Source organism: Mobula hypostoma, chromosome 1 (genome assembly GCF_963921235.1).
Source record: "Mobula hypostoma chromosome 1, sMobHyp1.1, whole genome shotgun sequence".
Taxonomy (NCBI): domain Eukaryota; kingdom Metazoa; phylum Chordata; class Chondrichthyes; order Myliobatiformes; family Myliobatidae; genus Mobula; species Mobula hypostoma.
Genome location: NC_086097.1, coordinates 82907210 through 82925007, shown reverse-complemented (window position 1 = coordinate 82925007; position 17798 = coordinate 82907210). Strand labels below are relative to the sequence as shown.

Here is a 17798-nt window from a genome sequence, read left to right as displayed (position 1 = left end):
AAATACTGTCCATGGGTTTATGGATCGTTCATGGATAGCAGAGGGGAAGTAGTTGTTCCTAAAGTATTGATTGTATGTCTTCAAGCTCCTGTATCTCCTCCCTTTTGGTAGTAATGATAAAGGGTATGTCCTGGATGGAGAAGGCCTTTAATGATGGATGTATTAAGGCATTGCCTTTAGAAGTCATCCTTGATGGTGGGGAGACTAGGCACCATGATGGAGGTGGCAGATCCTACAAGCCTCGGCAGCTTTTTGTTTTCAATTCTGTGCATTGGAGTCTCCATGCCTTACAGTGATATAACCAGTCAGAATACTCTCCACGCTACAGCTGCAGAAATTTGTTAGAGTATTTGGTAATGTATCGAGTCCAGGATAGATCATCGGATATATTGACACTCGGGAACTTGAATCTGCTCACCCTTTCCAGTGCTGATCCCTCAGTAAGGGCTAGTCTGCATTCTCCCGACTTCCTTTTCCTGAAGTCCATGATCAATTCCTTGGCCTTCCGGACATTGAGTACAAAGTTGTTGTTGTGCCACCACTCAACCAGTCAATCTGTCTCACTTCTGTAGGCCTCCTTGTCACTGTCTGGGATTCTAGCAACAACAGTTGTTTCATCGTTGAACTTGTAGACTGTGTTTCAGCTACACAGTCATGAGTGTGGAGAGTGTAGAGTAGAGTAGTGGGATAATTATGTATCTTTGAAGTATGCCTGTGTTGATTGCAGTGAGGAGGTTATTTCTGATCCTATCGACTGTGATATCCTGATGAGGAAGTCAAGGATCTCGTTGCAGAATGAGGTACAAAGGCCCAGGTTTTGAAACTTGTTGATTGGTACTGAGGGGATGATGGTGTTGAATGCTGAACTGTAATCAAATAACAGCAACCTAACATAAATATTATTGTCCTGGTGATCCAAGGCTAAGAGAAGGACAAATGAAATTGAATCTGCTGTCGACCTGTTGTAGTGGTAGGCAAATTGCAGCAGTTCAGGTCCTTGCTCAGGCAGGAATTAATTGAAGCCACAACCAACCTGTCATAGTACTTCATCACAGTAGACGTGAGTGCCGCCAAGTGATAGTTGTTGAGGCAGTTCTCTCTGTGCTACTTGGACACCAGTATGATTGATGCCCTTTTGAAGCAGGTGGAAACTTCTGACTGCAGGTAGCAGTGAGAAGTGCAGATATCCCTGAACATTCCAGTAAGTTTGTTGGGACAGGTTTTCAATACCCTGCCGGGTACACCATCAAACCTTGTGTGTGCTCACCTTCTTAAAATATGTTCTGTTGTTGGCCTCAGAAACAGATGACCAGGTGCTCACTGGGGATCACAGACATTATGATGTTAGGCTTCACCTTATGGGAACTTTTTGGCATGCAAAGCTTGCCAAAGTTGATGTACATCCAATTGCATCTCTAACTTCACTTGGAATTGCTTTTTCACTCTTTCAACACACTACTGCACATTGTACCTGGACTTTTGAAGAGTTCTGGATCACCGGTCTTGAACATTACATTTGAGGGAATAACTTAAAATCAAAGTTGGAAAGATTAAATGTAGGTACCCTGAATTGCGTAATTGTTATAGCAGGGAAGGAGACCCTTTGGCCTGTTTTATGTATCTCCCTATCTCTATGTCTCTACAATTCAGCAAGCTACCTTACCCTTTGCCTTTTGCTTTTGGACCCTTAGTAGCTGCTCTTTGAAATATGCCTCCACTATTATCAGTGGCAGTGCATTCCAGACCTAAACCATCTGCTGACTAGTTTTCCTCTCATGTCATATTTAATAGATGAAGGATGTTAATGAATCTGATTGTCATTTATCACCTTCATTCTTGATCTTGACACCCCCCCCCGACCCCCATGGAAACAATTTCTCATAATCTGCTTAATGATTTTAAATGTCTTTGTTCTAATTTCCTCACAATATCTCTGTCCCAGCTCCTGCAGTCTCTCTGTGTAGTTGAAGCTCCTCGTCCATAGAATCATTTTGGTAAATCTCATCTGCATCTGCTCCAGAGATTTTATATCTTTGCCAAACAGGGATGCCCAAGAACTGGCCACTACCTTGCTGAAAAACTGTTTAATAAAGGTTCATCATACCTTCTTGTACTTTGTGTGTGTAGAAATATAATGCCCACAATGTCATATACTTCTGTAAACACATTTGAAACTTTTCATTTTCAACAAACAATGAACATTTTCTCCAAGATCTCTTTTCTTGCATCTCTTTCAAAATTGTGTTTACCAATTTATATTGCCTCTTTTCATTTTTCCTACCACAATATAACATTTCAAAATTGTCAGCATTAAATTTCATTTGCCATCTATCTGCTCATTCTACCAGCTTGTTTACTTCCTTGAAACCTAGTACCATAGTTCATTAAGCCTCCAAGTTCTATATGATCTGTATATTTGGAAACTGTGCCCTATTTACTAAGTCTAAATCAGCATAAGGAAATCAATGGTCCTGTCATTCCACTGTGCAACGCTGCCTTCTTCAACTAAATTTCACTCCTTTCTTTGTGTTCTGCCAATTGTCTAACTGCCATCTTTTTGTTTTGCATCAGTAGCAACATGAGATTTTAGAAATCGTAATCAGGAGGAAAAATTATCTAGCACTTGAAGACGTTTTGGTTGCTAAGTTGAGCCAGGAACAGATTTGTAAAAGGCAAATTGCATTTGACAAACCAAATTTTTGATGAAGCTACTGAGAACATACTTGAGGGGAATGCAATAGATGGGATGTTGCCATATGGATTTTGAGAAATCATTTCAGAAGGCACTATATTTAATACTGGCAAACAAAATTGTTTCCTATAGCATAACAAGGTCAATGTCATCTTGATACAGTGAGAAAATGGAAAAAACTAATCAGCTTTAAGATATAAAACAGGAAATGGTGTTTTTTAGACAGAAAGATGATTTCTTCAATGGTTTGCTGTCCTCTCCTACAAAATTTCTTCTTTCTTCAGGTCTTTACCTCTTCCAGCTTCTTGCCTTATCTCCTTCCCCAACCAATGCACCTTCCCCCTCAGCTGGTTTCACCTATCACCTACCAGCTTGTATTCCTTCCCCTCCCCCCACTATCTTATTCTGACTTCTTTCTCGTTCTTATTCAGTCCTGATGAATGGTCTTGGCCTGAACGAATTGACTATTTCATTCCCCTCAATAGATGCTGCCTGACCTGCTGAGTTCCTCTAGCATTTTGTGTGTTTTGCTCAAGATTGCTAGTATCTGCAGCATCTCTTGTGCACAAGATATTGGATAGTGGTATTTGCTAAGGTTTGGTGTGATGAACAGTGCCTTTTGTTATTTACGCAGGAATGGAATAAACATTTCAAAATTGCTAATTACTACAAACTTGCATTCATGGCAAATAGTAAAGGTGATACCAAATGACTATAACCAAACATAGACAGGCTAGCAGAGTGAGCAGATAAATGGCAGATGGAAATTAACACCGATATTGTGAGTTATTGTATTGTGGCTAAGGACACAGCAGTGTACACACAATGGCACAGCTTTAAAGTGCATTAAACTGAAGAGAGTTCAAAGGAAGTTCACAAAAATGATTCCAGGTTTGAATGGCTTGACATCTGAAGAATGTTTGATGGCTGTATTTACTAGAATTCAGAAGAATGAGGCATGAGCTCATTGAAACCTATCAAATGGTGAAAGGCCTTGATCGATGGATGTGGAGAGGATGTTTCCTGTGGTGGAAGAGTCTAAGACCAGAGGACACAGCCTCAGAATAGAGGGGCATCTGTTTAGAATGGAGAAGAGGAGGAATTTCTTTAGCCAGAGAGTGGTTAATTTGTGGAATTCTTTGTCACAGGTAGCTGTGGAGTCCAAGTCTTTATGTATATTTAAGGCAGAGGTTGACAGATTCTTGATTGGTCAAGGCATGAAGTGATATGGGGAAAAGCTGGAAACTGGGGCTGAGGGAAAAATTGGATCAGTCATGACGAAATGGTGGAGCAGACTTGATGGGCCAAATGGTCTAATTCTGCTCCCTTATCGTATGGTCTTATACAGAAACAAAGAAGCCTGCAGTTCAGTTGCACAAACCTTTGAAGATACCACGACAAATTGAAAGAGATTACAAAGCATTTGGTGTCTTGGGATTTATAAATAGAACACCGAGTATAGAAGTGTAGAAGTAATGTTGAACCTTTATAAATCAAACGTTTTGATTTTAATAGCATTGCCATGGTGCTGGTCACCACACTTGAAGCTGTGAAATTTATGAGAGGAAGAGGAGAATATTTCCCAGAATTATTCCAGGGTTGAGGGATTTTAGTTGGTTTAGATTGCAGAAACTAGTGTTTTTCTGCTTGATTTGAAGAGCTTGAGCGCAGCACACAAGATTAAAGTCAGTTTCAACAAAGTGGTGAAAGAAAAACTGTCTGAATTAGCTGTTGGTAGTTGCAATAGGGAATGCAGATTTAAGGTTTCAGTAGAAGACCTGAAGACCTGGGGGACAAACCATTTTACATAGCAAATAGTAATTCTCTGCCTCTCAGGGTGATGGAAGTGGAACTAAAAAGAAATTGGATAGGTATCTGAAGAAAATCAATCAGCATACAAAGCATGGGTTGGTACTGACTAGATTGTTCCACAGATGCTGGCATGGCAGGACATCCTGATATGCCACTATATTTAGTAAAGTCCTGCTCTCCTATGGTCTGGACCAAGCAACATGATTTGATGGAGGGAGAATCTTAGTGTGGGTGATTTTGTGTCACAGACTGGGTCATTGGCCATTGTCCATATTCATGTTCCAGCAGGAAAGATCTGTGTGAATATTTAACTCTACCACACATCTATGGAAAGGAATAAAGAGTTGACTGTTTGGGTTGAGACAATTCATCAGGACTCTATTAATTTCCAAAGGTACTGCCTGACCTGCCGAGCTCCTCCAGCATTTTGCATGTGTTACTCTGGATTTTCAGCGTCCGTGGAATCTCTTGTGTTTATAGTTAACTGTAATATGTTATCAGATGCGTTTTTGAAAGAAAGAATGCAAAGCCTGTTGAGTTAAGTATTCCATGGCAGGCTTGTACCTGAGTGTTACTTACCCTGAGAAATTTTGGAACATTAATTGGTAAATATTTTAACATTCTTAGTTCCACAAAGCAGACTCTGCATTTTTGCTGGTGAGAAATGTCTAAGGAGGCAGGTGAAGTGGATGCTTGCAGTTCCACGCCTATGGCACTGTTGAAAACACCTAAGGCCTTGATGTACGCAGCAGAGGAGCTAAACTGTGTGGAGCAACTCCATTGCCATCTCTGACACTTTAAATTTTACAGCGCAGAATTTAGGTCTGGGACAAAGTTGCTGCAAAAGGAAGTTGCCAATATAAAGTTGCGATCCCTGTTTGAGCAGAATGCATGGAGATCTACAGCTATGTATGAGGGTCCAGATTTAAGGTGAGTGTAGGAACTTTAGCGGGGATTTGAGGAAGAAAGCTAGATAAAGTTAGCTTGGGCTGAACGCTAAGAAATAAGATTAGTTTAGTACCTGTGGGGCAGAATAACACTGGAAGCGAAAGGACATATTTCCATGTAGTTTGGCAACACAACTCTACTACTTCTTTGTCATCCCAAGCCCAAGTCTGATCTCTACCCTCATTTACTTTGGACTTCATTCTCTTTCATCAAAGGTTGATTTCTAACCTTGTTGACCTCAGCATAAATAATAAACGACTATTTTGCCCTATATTGGCAAAATTATCGTGAATAGAGAATAGAATGACTGTGACTCCTTCAACAAGTGATAGAATCTGAGGGAGCACAAACATTGCCACTCAGAAATGTTAGGATAGGGTCCGTCTATGAGTATTTGAATGAAGAAGTTGAAAGCATATGTCTGGAAGCATTCTGATAAAAGCTCTGTAAGCTGCTTGAATCAGTGTTTCCTGAATATTAAACACATTTTTTAACCACTGCTCCAAAATAGGATGGAAGAAAGAGCAATTAACTGATCCTGCAATTTTTTTCCCCTGATCCACAGGGAATATCAAAAAGCAAGCTAAACAAAATTTGGGGATCAATAAAAATTTACACCTCTTAATTTGTGTAATCTTTCAGTTTTACTCATTGCTCGTTGTTGGAATATATTTATATTCATGTTTTTTTCCTCATCATCACTATTCCTTTGTTTTTATGTTTTCCACTGAAAGGAAGCTTGGCACCACAACACAATATGACATTGAATACTTTGTCCAAGTAAAAACCAGCAGCTTTTTCTTCCCACCCAAATCCATTTAAAAATCATGAAATGAGGAATTATTATAAAATTCAATAAACCCAATGAACTTTGGAACCAAAATCAGCAGCAAGCTATATCAAACCACTGAGGACCTTTAAAAAAAACACAATTTGGCACAGACACACAACTTGACATCCTCAGTGGACAAATACAACACATACGAGAAATTTCCTTTTAACCTTTCTGTCCCTGTCCCTTCCTTCCCAATATTATTTCTTAATTTTTTGTAGAGACAACAGAAGTAAATAAGGTTAAAATCTACATTCATTCTGACAGTTTTTCTAAGTATATCAAATCTAACAACTTAGTTTAAATGAAGCAATACAAGAGGTTTTATGAGGAAGGTCATTATTCACCAAGGATATGATTGTGAAGCACAACCTTTAATCAGGTGTCAGTTTGAAAAGAGGATATTATGTCTGAACTATACTCTTGAAGGATCTTTAATAATGCTGGGAACATATAAAACAAAATCACTTTTAAAGACATTTAATGTGTATAAGCAGGACCAATTTCACTAGCAGTCCCTCTGAATTATTTCTTCCATCTGAAGACATGAATTTGATGCAATTTTTCTTCTAAATTAGCATTTATCAACCAAAGAAAAAAATATTTGACCAAATTCAAGATGGCTTTCTTTTCCTCCATCCCAATGAAGAAATCTATTACAATGTTCCACATTGTGCAAGCAACACAAAATCTGTCCTTTATCATGCCTTTAAAATTTTTAAGTTATGATTTACAAAAATAAAATCAAGAGTCACAAACTTTGATAGGAGAAAAGACTTGGTAGAATTATTCTTCCTGGTATGAGAATCGATGTTTCAATATTCATCCTAAACTGGAGATAATTTTAATTTTACTTAAACATAACAGCATTGTTTCCTTCTCATAAACACTGAATTGTGTAGCTCTCTGTATTTTTACAGTTTTAATCATGCATGCTAATTGCAAGCTTTATTTTATTTTAGTTTCAGAGGATTTATGTTTAAGTGTTTTACCCAATTGTTACAGAATAAGAACTACGAGTAGATGACCTACTACTTAGATGACCTGTAAGTGGATTCTTGATCTTTGTAATTGATATGCCCAAAGACAGCCCCTCCAGAAATATTTCCCTGAAATATAAATCGGACCATTTGTTTCCAAAAAAATAATTTCGATCATGAGGCTGTTCAGATATTGGGGCCCTTTTTCAGATACAACAGCAGTAATAGATTTTAAGGTTTGCTCCTTCATTATTTATTGAGCAAGTTAAGGTGTCATCCATTGCAATCAACACAGGAGATTACTTGTTTATTGACTGCTAATTGATCTTACTGTATATCAAAGGTATTATTTTGTGTGTTTTTTTTAGCAGTTATGTGGCAACACTGCCTTATCTCAACTCATATCATATGCCATATTTCATGTTATTTAAAATTTAGTTGTCAAATTCATTCATATTTGAAAACTTACCAGGTTTGTTTCATGATAGACACTTTTCAACTTCAGTTACCTCTACAAAGACAGGGTGTTCCAGCATATCTTCATCTGGGTGTTTCAAGCGTATTAGGGCCCACACTTATGGTCTTCCTTCCTGCGTGCTGAAGACCTGTGAGCATTGGTGATGCATTTGAAAGCTTGTGCCTTTAGGTCTGTGAGTTGGGTGGGTTGAGGGCTGTGTTCAATGTTGAAGCCCTCCTGGTCAACACCATATCAAAGTTAACACTGTTCAGACAATGCAAAGGAAGTTTCCTTTTGTAATAAGTTTTCACGAGTTTTCACATTTTAAATCAGGATGCTTGGATTTTTTAAACTTACTTTTCAGTATTCAAGAAGTCCTAATCCTTTAATCTTATAATATCAGATTCAAATTGGAAAAGGCTATTCATCAGTGAAATATGGAAATACCTTCTCACACAAAAGGTACTGAAAATTTTGAGGTCTTTTGAAGCCTTGGATGCACAATCAAGGAAATTTTCAAGAAACAAATGGAGTTTTTGTAGGTAAGGAATATCAATGGGAATAAATCTGAACAGATAAATGGAATTAAGCCTAGAACAGCCATTGGCTATCGAATTGTGGCAGAACAAGTTCAAGGAGCTGAATGATCCATTCCATTCCTAAGTTCTTAACCGTGTGGTTTAATTTCATAAACTGCCACAGTTCAAAGAGAACGGGTTGTTTCTCTGATAATCATAAACTCTTGACCAACTGCTTACTCTGCAGAAGCTGATCTGAAGAAATTTTAAAATCTGTTGCATCAGTAATCTGCCTGATTGGATAAGGAAATTGAGGATAATGCAATCTATCTGAAAGTTAAAACTACCCATGATATTGTATATGAAACTATTTTTCTTACAACATCAAGTTGGAATTTGATTTTTTGACATGATGGGCTGAAGGGTCTGTTTCTGTAATGTAAAGCCCTGTGAAAAATGGATCAGACTTGATATGGATGGCAGACCTCTGTCCCTGAAGGACATTAGAGAATCAGTTGAATATTCACAATTATCCAGTAGTTTCAGTGCTTTAAAAATCCCAGCAGTTCAAGATCAACAATATAGACTAGTGGCTAGTAATCCAGTAATTTATCCACAAGATTAAACTGACTGTTTCGAAAAGTAGCTTATATTTGGCCTGTATATAAGCTGCCATATACTGGGTGCTATATCCAAGTTAAGTTAAACGAGTAGCTCCACTCTAGGCGCAAGTATTGCTCTTCCAGGTTTTTTCTTCCTCATGTCAAGTGCCCAGAGATGCAATGGGCAACAGTGATGCAGCAAGGACAAAGTGAGGAAACAAAATTTCCAGATTGACTTCTATCTTTAATTTTCCACAAATTCTTTTAGATTTAAAATTTAGAACTGCATTTGCTTGCTTGGCAGTATTTATACAATTTATTTTCTGTAATCTTCTTTTGCTTTTTGAATTATAGTGCAACTTCATTTTCTACACAATAGTCAATGAAGAATGAACCATGCCAATGTAAATTGAAGGAAATGGCACGTGACAAAATTAGGTTTTCAACAGCAGAGCAGCGGATCAAAATAAAAAGGCAAGCAACATAAACACATTTTCAACAAAATCATGTCAAGGAGCAAGACTTTTATTTAAAATCTCTGGAGGAAAAACTGAACAGGAACATTTTTAAGAGAACATTGTGGCTGGATTGAAAATACATTCATATCAGAATGCAAGGAAGGGAAAGCAATTGGGAAATATACCAAAAAATACAAGGAGCACAGCAGAATGAACAACAAAATCATAAGCAATTCAGGAGAGAAAACTGAACAGTGTGATTACATGTGTATGTGGAACCAGATCAGGCTCTGGCAGCCATAACTAATAACAGAAAATATTAGAAGTAATCAGCATATCAGGCAGAAACTGTAGAGAGCAAAAGAGTAAATATTTAAGGTTAATTACTTTGTTTTGATGATTTCTGATTGGAACAAAAAGTCATTAACCTGAAATAGCAACTCTGTTTCTCTTGCCACAGATGCTGCCTGGCCTGCTGAGTATATTTCCAGCATTTTCTGTTTGCATTCCAGTTTTACAGCATCTACAGTTTTCTTTTTGTTTACAACTGTTAAAAACGAAGAATACGTTTGAAAAAGCTATCTGAGTGAGTTTATACCCTCAGTTCCCAGGCAATATTACAGTCTGCAATGCAGTCAGCAGGATAATTTTGTGTTGTATTAATGTTTTGTGTTAAACACAGCTTGCTAACTGAAGCTCACATTAGTGTTTCAATATGGGAGGAATTTCTGTTCTTCCATTCATACTCAGTGAGGAGAATAAAAGTACTAAGCCCATTTAATTAATATTCTATAATTAATCAAGTCAATCACTTTTGGAATTAAGAAATCTAAGACCGAAGACTAGTACTAGAGAACAGACTAGACAACAGCAGGTGATAAGAAAAGGAGAAGGGTTGTTAAATAATTTGTGATTGGTGACACTGACCAAGGTCAAAGTTAACAAGCCTTAGTAACAAGCTTATAACTCCACATATAAAAATTTCATTCTTATAGTTAGACTTTCAAGATGCAGAGACTATTTACATAATCCCATTTCTGTAATTTCATTCAGCGTTAAAATGCTGACAATAATTAAAGAAAAAGTACAGAGATTTCATTGATGCATTGCTTCTTGATATTTTTCTTTCAAATCTGATTGTGAAGCAAAGTAAAAGTTTAAAAAACACACACACACACACCTCAATCTACCCACAACCAATTCCTTGTAAGGAAACTAATGTCCTTTTTGCATCACTGCCAAAATTAGGCTTTGCTGTACTACCATCTACTGGTTGATGAGGAACTATTGAATATTTTAATTTTGGCCAAGGAATTTTGCCCTCAGGAAATGTAAAACAATAATGGCAAACTTCCAGTTTTCCTTTGAATATTTTTGAAGCTGGTAGCTGAATAAATGCCTTACTTTTGTTTGTCTGTTTTATTGCACTATTTATATATGAATTAACATTATAAGTAGTTCTGTATGTATCGAAAGTAATAGACATATTGGAAATTAAGGCTGTAAAATCATGAAAGACACAATGGAGTTAAAAACAATCATTTGAATCCCAGACTCAGTTTACACAACATTTGTTCATCTCATCATAAATTTGTACATGAAGATTGTGATCTGAGAGAAATTCCTGTCCCAATGTCATTTTATTTATCTGTACTGAAAAGATGAAGACCAACGTTGATAATAATGAAGGACTGTGGTGGTAATCCATACATTTATTTAGTGATAACCAAGAAATAATTTGTCAGGCCATTTATCTCACTCTAAATTGAATGTGATTTAATTTAACAGTGAATATACAGTGTTTCATTTGCAACTTTCTACATATCTTTCTAATCACCACTGGATTGCAGAATACTCTTGTATGAGGAATTTTCTATTACAATATTTAGTTCAGAGATTCAGAGTATTTATGAGTTTATTGATACTTCAGCTGAGTAAAGCATACATGGAGCACAGACACTGCCAGAGTGGCCTGTTTCTGTATGGTAGATCCCACGGTGAATAGCAGCTGCTGTGGAAGTCAAGGTCTGATCAAGACTTTGCTGAATAAACTGATTCAGCCTGAGCTACATTGCCCCAAGGAGAGAGAAAATGAGCAGTAAAAAAAAACGAAAATCTTTCTATGCTTATTTATGCTGTCATTTGGTGAACAGTTTGGATATAAACCTATACGGACACTGGTTAAATCGGGATCATGTTTGGCTTCAATGCCTTTTGTGCTATCAACCATCCAGTTTGATGTACTTGAGTAAGGATGTCAGCAAGGAATCATTTACCGGAAATCACACCCCTTCAGTAAACTCATGATATTGTAAAAGCTGCACACTCCTCACTTCTGAAATCTGCTTCTATTGACAACCATATATTGCTACTAACTAACAATACATTTTAAGCACAATATTAAAATGTATGGGGAAATAGAGTGCATCGAATTAAAGATTTGCAAAAAGATTGGATGAGTTCGTTTTCCCTTTTTTTGAACTAAGAAATTGGGACCACATTTCTTTACATGGATCTCTCACAGAAAATTTCCATCTAGCAAATGACCTTTGGACAATTGACCACTTTAATGGCATTAGCTTCAAGGCAAGTTATTACCAATTTTCACACCATTTCTACAGGCTTGTGTGTCTCATTGTGGTAAAGTATAAATAAAGTGATGTAAAATCAACCTTTATAAAACAGATTTATACAGACTTGGACAGCCTCGATTTATCTCCCTCATGACACACAACAGGTTCTGCCTATAATCTCGTTTAGCACCACTGAAAGATCAACAGTAAATGAGTGAGCTGGAGGTGCAAGAAATCACAAAATCAAAGAAACCACAAAATCACATTCAGGGCATTTTTAGCTGGTAGATCAATGTTAATCCAACCTAACAGATGGAAATGCTCAGATAGGCAATTGGAATTGATCAGCAAGTAATTTACCTGCAAATGTCCTGTGTCAATCCCTCTGTCTACAAGATAGCAGAGACACCAATCTTCCTTCATTTCTGCAGAATGCAGATCTGTTTAAACTAACATGCTCCAAATTCAATCTTAACTCCTCACTGGGAGGAAGGAACAGTGACTTTCATACCAGCTGAAGACAACACAAAGAGAAGCCTAGACTTGGAGCAGAAGTAGCCAAAGTATGATTTTTACTTTCTTCTTTGTCTGTGGAAAAGCTGAAGTGGTCCTTGATTCTACAGTTTCTAGCTTCTCCTGCACTGATCCCCTATTCCCCTACACACCTACACACATATACTTACTCATAAGTGTATCACTACATCTTTCACTTATTTACTAGCGTTCATTTCAGACTGAGGTGTCTGATGAAGCCAATGTGGGAACAGTAGAATCTACCACAGTTTGGAAGTGGTGTGTTCCAAAGAATAAAACAAAATTCTCAGCGCTATGGTGAGTGCTTCATCTCCATTTTGACCAGTCATGGGTCAGAGATTCCCACAAGCTGGTGGGGATGTTGGACACTTCCTTGAGGAGGTTTTGAGAGCATCCTTAAATTGTTTCCGAAGTCCAGCTGGTAATCTCTTCCCATGACTGTCAGAATAAAGTATCTGTGCCAGGGTCTAGTGATGGGCAGGCAAATGACATGGTTTGCCCAACTGATTTGTCTGCATTTAATCAGGATGCGGAACACAGAAATGTTGACCTGGGACAGGATATTGACTATGCTTTGCTTATTCTGCCAGTGGATTTAGAAAATTTTGCAGAGATAGCGATATGGTGCCTTTCTAGTGCTTTGAGATGCCTGCAGTAGGTAGTCCATTTCTCAGAAACATATTGAGGGATCAGATAACTGCTGGTCATACGACTATGAGCTATTGTGCCAGGTTTCAAATCTTAATCTTCAGACACACTTTTCCTCAGTTGATGCAATGGTGAATTTCATCATCAATGTCTGTCTCCATTGAGAGGTGGCTCCTGTGTCTGGAGAAGTAGTCCATGAGTTCCAGATCTCATTCTGGACCTTCATTGTCTGGCAACTGTGTTGTTTAATAGATGCAAGCTGGTTGAGCATGTTATTTTGCTGTGGTCCTTCATTTCTGTCCATGAATGAGGCAGTAATGACTTGATCTTGGTCCCTGAACATTCATATACGGCATTATCATGCCACTTGATGACTGAGATTGGAGTGATCCTGGTTCTGAAGTTGACGTGATTAGGTTTAGCGATTTCCTATTTGCCCAATAGATGAGCTCCACTAGTGCAGCATTTTGACAAAGAAGATTGATTGGAGTATTGGACCGATGATGCCGTTTTGCATGATACCAGTCTAAACATAAATTGGTCTGTTGTGATCATAGCTTGCAAAACCAGTAGATGTAGAATGAAGTCACATTTGCTGACATGGAGGCAAGATCTTGGAGTTAAAACAGCTTGAGATCACATTATTAACTCTAGGCACCCCTGATATTTGTCTCAAAAGCACCCATTTGAATCTTGTTGCTGGTTATAACTTGCCCTTGGGCTGGAAGGGCTGCTTTTATTTTATTGTTATTTCTCTTGAAGCAAGGTGTGCAGTACAGTACAGTATAGTATATGAAGTCCCAAGTGTTTCTCTATAGATTGAAGGCTTTTCTTAAACTGGGTTTAAGGAACTATTCTGCTGAGCGAAGGAAAACAGGCAGAAGAATGCTTACAGAAATTTAATATCTATTACTCTTTTGAAGAGCATGCCTTTCCCTCTTTCAGTTTCATAGTTGAACCATCAACATTGATTCTGCACTCATTGTGCACTCTGTTTCTACTGTTAAAACTTAGTATGTCCGTTGTAAAAAAGAGAATATCTGCAGCATGCGTACTTGCCTCAGCCTCATCCCATCATATTGCTTCATGCTCCCAAAATGTAAAATGGCACATGAAGCGATCCTGCAGCTCTGTGGGTTCCCACCTTAAAGCCAGTGTGCATTGTGGATTACTGCTTCAATATCGCACCTCTTTCTTTGATGACTGACTTCCTCACTAGAGTGCATTTCACAGATCTTGGGAAGAGCAGAATGCTGCACTTCCATGATCTCTGAATTAGTGACAGACTACTAATCTCTCAAAAAGCCAGAATTCCTGAACTTGTATATCCAAAAATTATTGAGATGCTTCCCTGAGAATCTTTAAAGCAAAGTACAAATTTGCATCACATTTGTATCACTGAGGAACAGCTAAGCAGGTCTGCATCTGATGGTTTGTGAAGGATAATGAATACAAATAACCCTATTATTAATTTCCCAAATAATCACCAGATTCTTGTTCCAACAACTCTTGCACTAAGTCTGAGTGAAATGAACAAAGCCATTTCTCCAAAATCTTCATTATTGCTTGTCATATTATAAAAATACAAGCAGAGCCAGCAATGATAATGTTACTTGGTTAATCTGGAGCAAAAGCCATCCCAAGACAATAGACTGTTATGCAAGACAAAGCAAGGCAGACTGAGAGCAGGAAACCAAAGGGTACTGATTCAACAGGAACTGTGGTTGCTATGACGAGTCTCATTACCAAATATGAAGATATTTCCAACATGGTGTGCAAACGAATTTTAAAAATCTACACTTGGCAATCATTCTATCACACCTATTTGTACCTACCGATTCAATCAACCACTTTGGTGTACTATCAAAAGCATTTCATCTGCATGAAGTACAGTAGTACATTGGTCAGCATTGGTTTTGGAATGGAACAATTTTCCATAATCTCTTGCAGGAATCACTAATTTGGTTGTGTTAACAAAAAATATCCCACAGACAAGTTTCACAGAGAGGAAAAATAAATCTTCTTGGACTCAAATAACCTTTAAAGCTGCAGTACCATTTCCCCTTCCCCTCAATCAATGACATCTTTAACAAAGCAAGCTCAGAGTGGTAATGGAAATTTCCTCTGGTTGCTCTGAACCACTGAAGACAGAAACAGAATTTGATTGATTCATTTTGACATAACATCAACAGAACTGACAAAATGTGAATTTTTCAAGCTGCATTCATAACATCACTAATGCACAGCAACCAAAAGTAACCTTGCTCCCTCTCCCCATTTATTAAAGTCGGATATATATATTTCTATTCAGACAGGAATCACTTGTACTTGGGCCCAGTTTTAAAGTAACACCTCAGAGGAGATCACCACCATCATTCTTAGATATTTCAGATATATCATTGGAAGTTAAACAATAAAACATGAAAGGGTACTGCAAGCTTTAGTTGTGTAAATGTAACTATGGAAACACTACTCAAGTAACCAATCCCAGAAAAATGAATACTGCAACTTTAATCAGCTGTACTTCTCATTTTTATTTTAGCAAACTGATTACCAATCTGCTCTTAAAGAATCTCATAATTTGACCTCCACTTTGTAGACACTACCAAATTTTGGATTAAATAGATGCTGAGCATTGCAGAATTCTTATTGAAACAGAATTATAAAAATATGACATACAGTAAATGCTCTTGACAGGTTTTGATTGGTCTCCCTCAGTTAATGCCAAAACTGTTATATCCATGAGGCACTGCACCATGTGGATTTATAACTATCATCAGTTAAGTGAAACTTCCTGCTTCATAATTAACATTTCCTGTGAAAACTATTATTTTCAGTTGAGTTAGCAGTGAAGGTGGGGTTAGTCTCCTGATTTTTCTTTCTCTGTCACAAAATGCAAAATTCACCTCCATTCAAACAAGATGCAGTTCTTTCTTATTCCATTGTTTTATACAATGTCCAGAACTCCAAACAGAGATGTTCATAACTCATCAGCATTCCTTAACTTCGCTCTGTATGAGTGAGAGCAAAGTCTGCAATTCTGGGGATACCCATGCTAATATAGAAATCCAGGAGACACAGTTTATGCTTCAATGCTTAGGAGCAAACTTCTTGGAGATCAGATTGGGAGGCTGTACCTGGAAAGAAATTGTTTTTGTTTCCGCTTGGCTGAAATGGTTACAAAAGCCTGAGGTATTTTTCTCAGTGTGGACATTTAGTTGATAAGCTCTTGGTGTAAAAATACTTTTCAATGAACTCTTGGTAAAACTATGCATGAAAGGGTATGGGGAGAAGGCAGGAGGATGGTTGAGAGTAAGCAGACTTGATGGGCTGAATGGCCTAATTCTGCTCCAATGTTCTATGGTCTAATTGGTGACACTAAGCATGCTGTATGGCAGCTATTTTACTTAAAATTTACATTTTACAGTTCCACTTTAGTCAAAGGAATGGGATGAACTTTGAGATTATTTTTCAAAATTATTACTAAGTGATGAAGTGTGTTTAAAAGTGAGTAGAAGAGCTTAGGAGGTATTTTATTCATAGATTTTCAGTTGTAATTTTTGTTTCTTGTATTTTTAAATTTGTTCTACATTTTTACTACAAGTGGGTTTATACATTTACATGATTTAGATAATATCATAATTTAGAAACAATTAGCTTGACAATAGCCAAACAGCTTAGAAGTATTTACAGTATTTGGCTACTTTGTGGCTGAGTCAGAGAATGGTAGAAAGCCTGGACTTAGCTGGCTGCAGTCTTTTTCTCCTTCCTTTGGATAGTGCTTGGTCCAACCATGCACCTTCATTCCCTCTGAATAGAGTTCCCCATTGCCACAGGTTTTGAAATAGAGAATCCTGCATTTGGGGGACATTGTTTTCAGCAGCATAGCTGAAGTGGGAAAGCCTGGTCCTGGGAGACCAGCCATAGTGATCACTGGGACTCTCGCGTCAGGTCACGTGCTGGGTATTACCACCAAGCATTTCTAGCAGCAGTTTTTGGAAACTCCCTGCAGGCGGATAATGAAATTAATGGCAGAAGTATTTCAAAGCTTAACAAAATGAAGTCACAAATCCTGCCAGATTTCATTGATGAATTAACTAAACTAGGAACATGCCTAAAATACTTCCTGCAAGCTGCGTTATAAATTAAGGGCAACTGCTTAGCACAACAGTAGAGACAAAGTGCCCTGTAGCCCAAACAGATATTGTATGGGGTCACACCTGTGACCATTGACATGCTATGGCTGGTGCAAAAGACGGCTGGTGTCCAATGAACTTTCTTGTGAAAGGGGGTAAATAGAGATAATTTACAGTGGACATTTCCTCCCTCATTCATGGACTTCAGTTAAAACCCAACTGACTGGCAGATATTTCCCTGCCATTATTGTAGGTAAAGTAAAAAGATGAATTATGGAAATCCAGTTACAAATGTAAAAACCCACACAGAGCAATAAAGATCTAAATGCATCATGGATATAACACAGACACCACACTTAGTGACCAGTATATAGAATTAACTCAAATTTTATAACCACTATGCATTCTCATATGTATGAAATGGAATAGGATACATCTCACATATATGAGAAGGCTATGCATCTGGCTGGAGCTGCTGTAGGTTATGTTTCCACAATTATGCAACTTACTGATGATAATATAAATTTCTTGGGGGATGCTTTATCTTCATTATTCATTATCTTCATTATTCATCATACCCCCAACTTGAGTGCAATAATCAGGGTGGA

The 17798-nt window shown here is 37.7% G+C and overlaps 1 protein-coding gene across 4 annotated transcripts in view; it reads right to left on the bottom strand.

Moving 5' to 3' along the window:
• Positions 1-17798, bottom strand: part of LOC134348431 (spectrin beta chain, non-erythrocytic 1-like) — a 334104-nt gene that overhangs the window by 30328 nt on the left and 285978 nt on the right. The window lies entirely within an intron of this gene.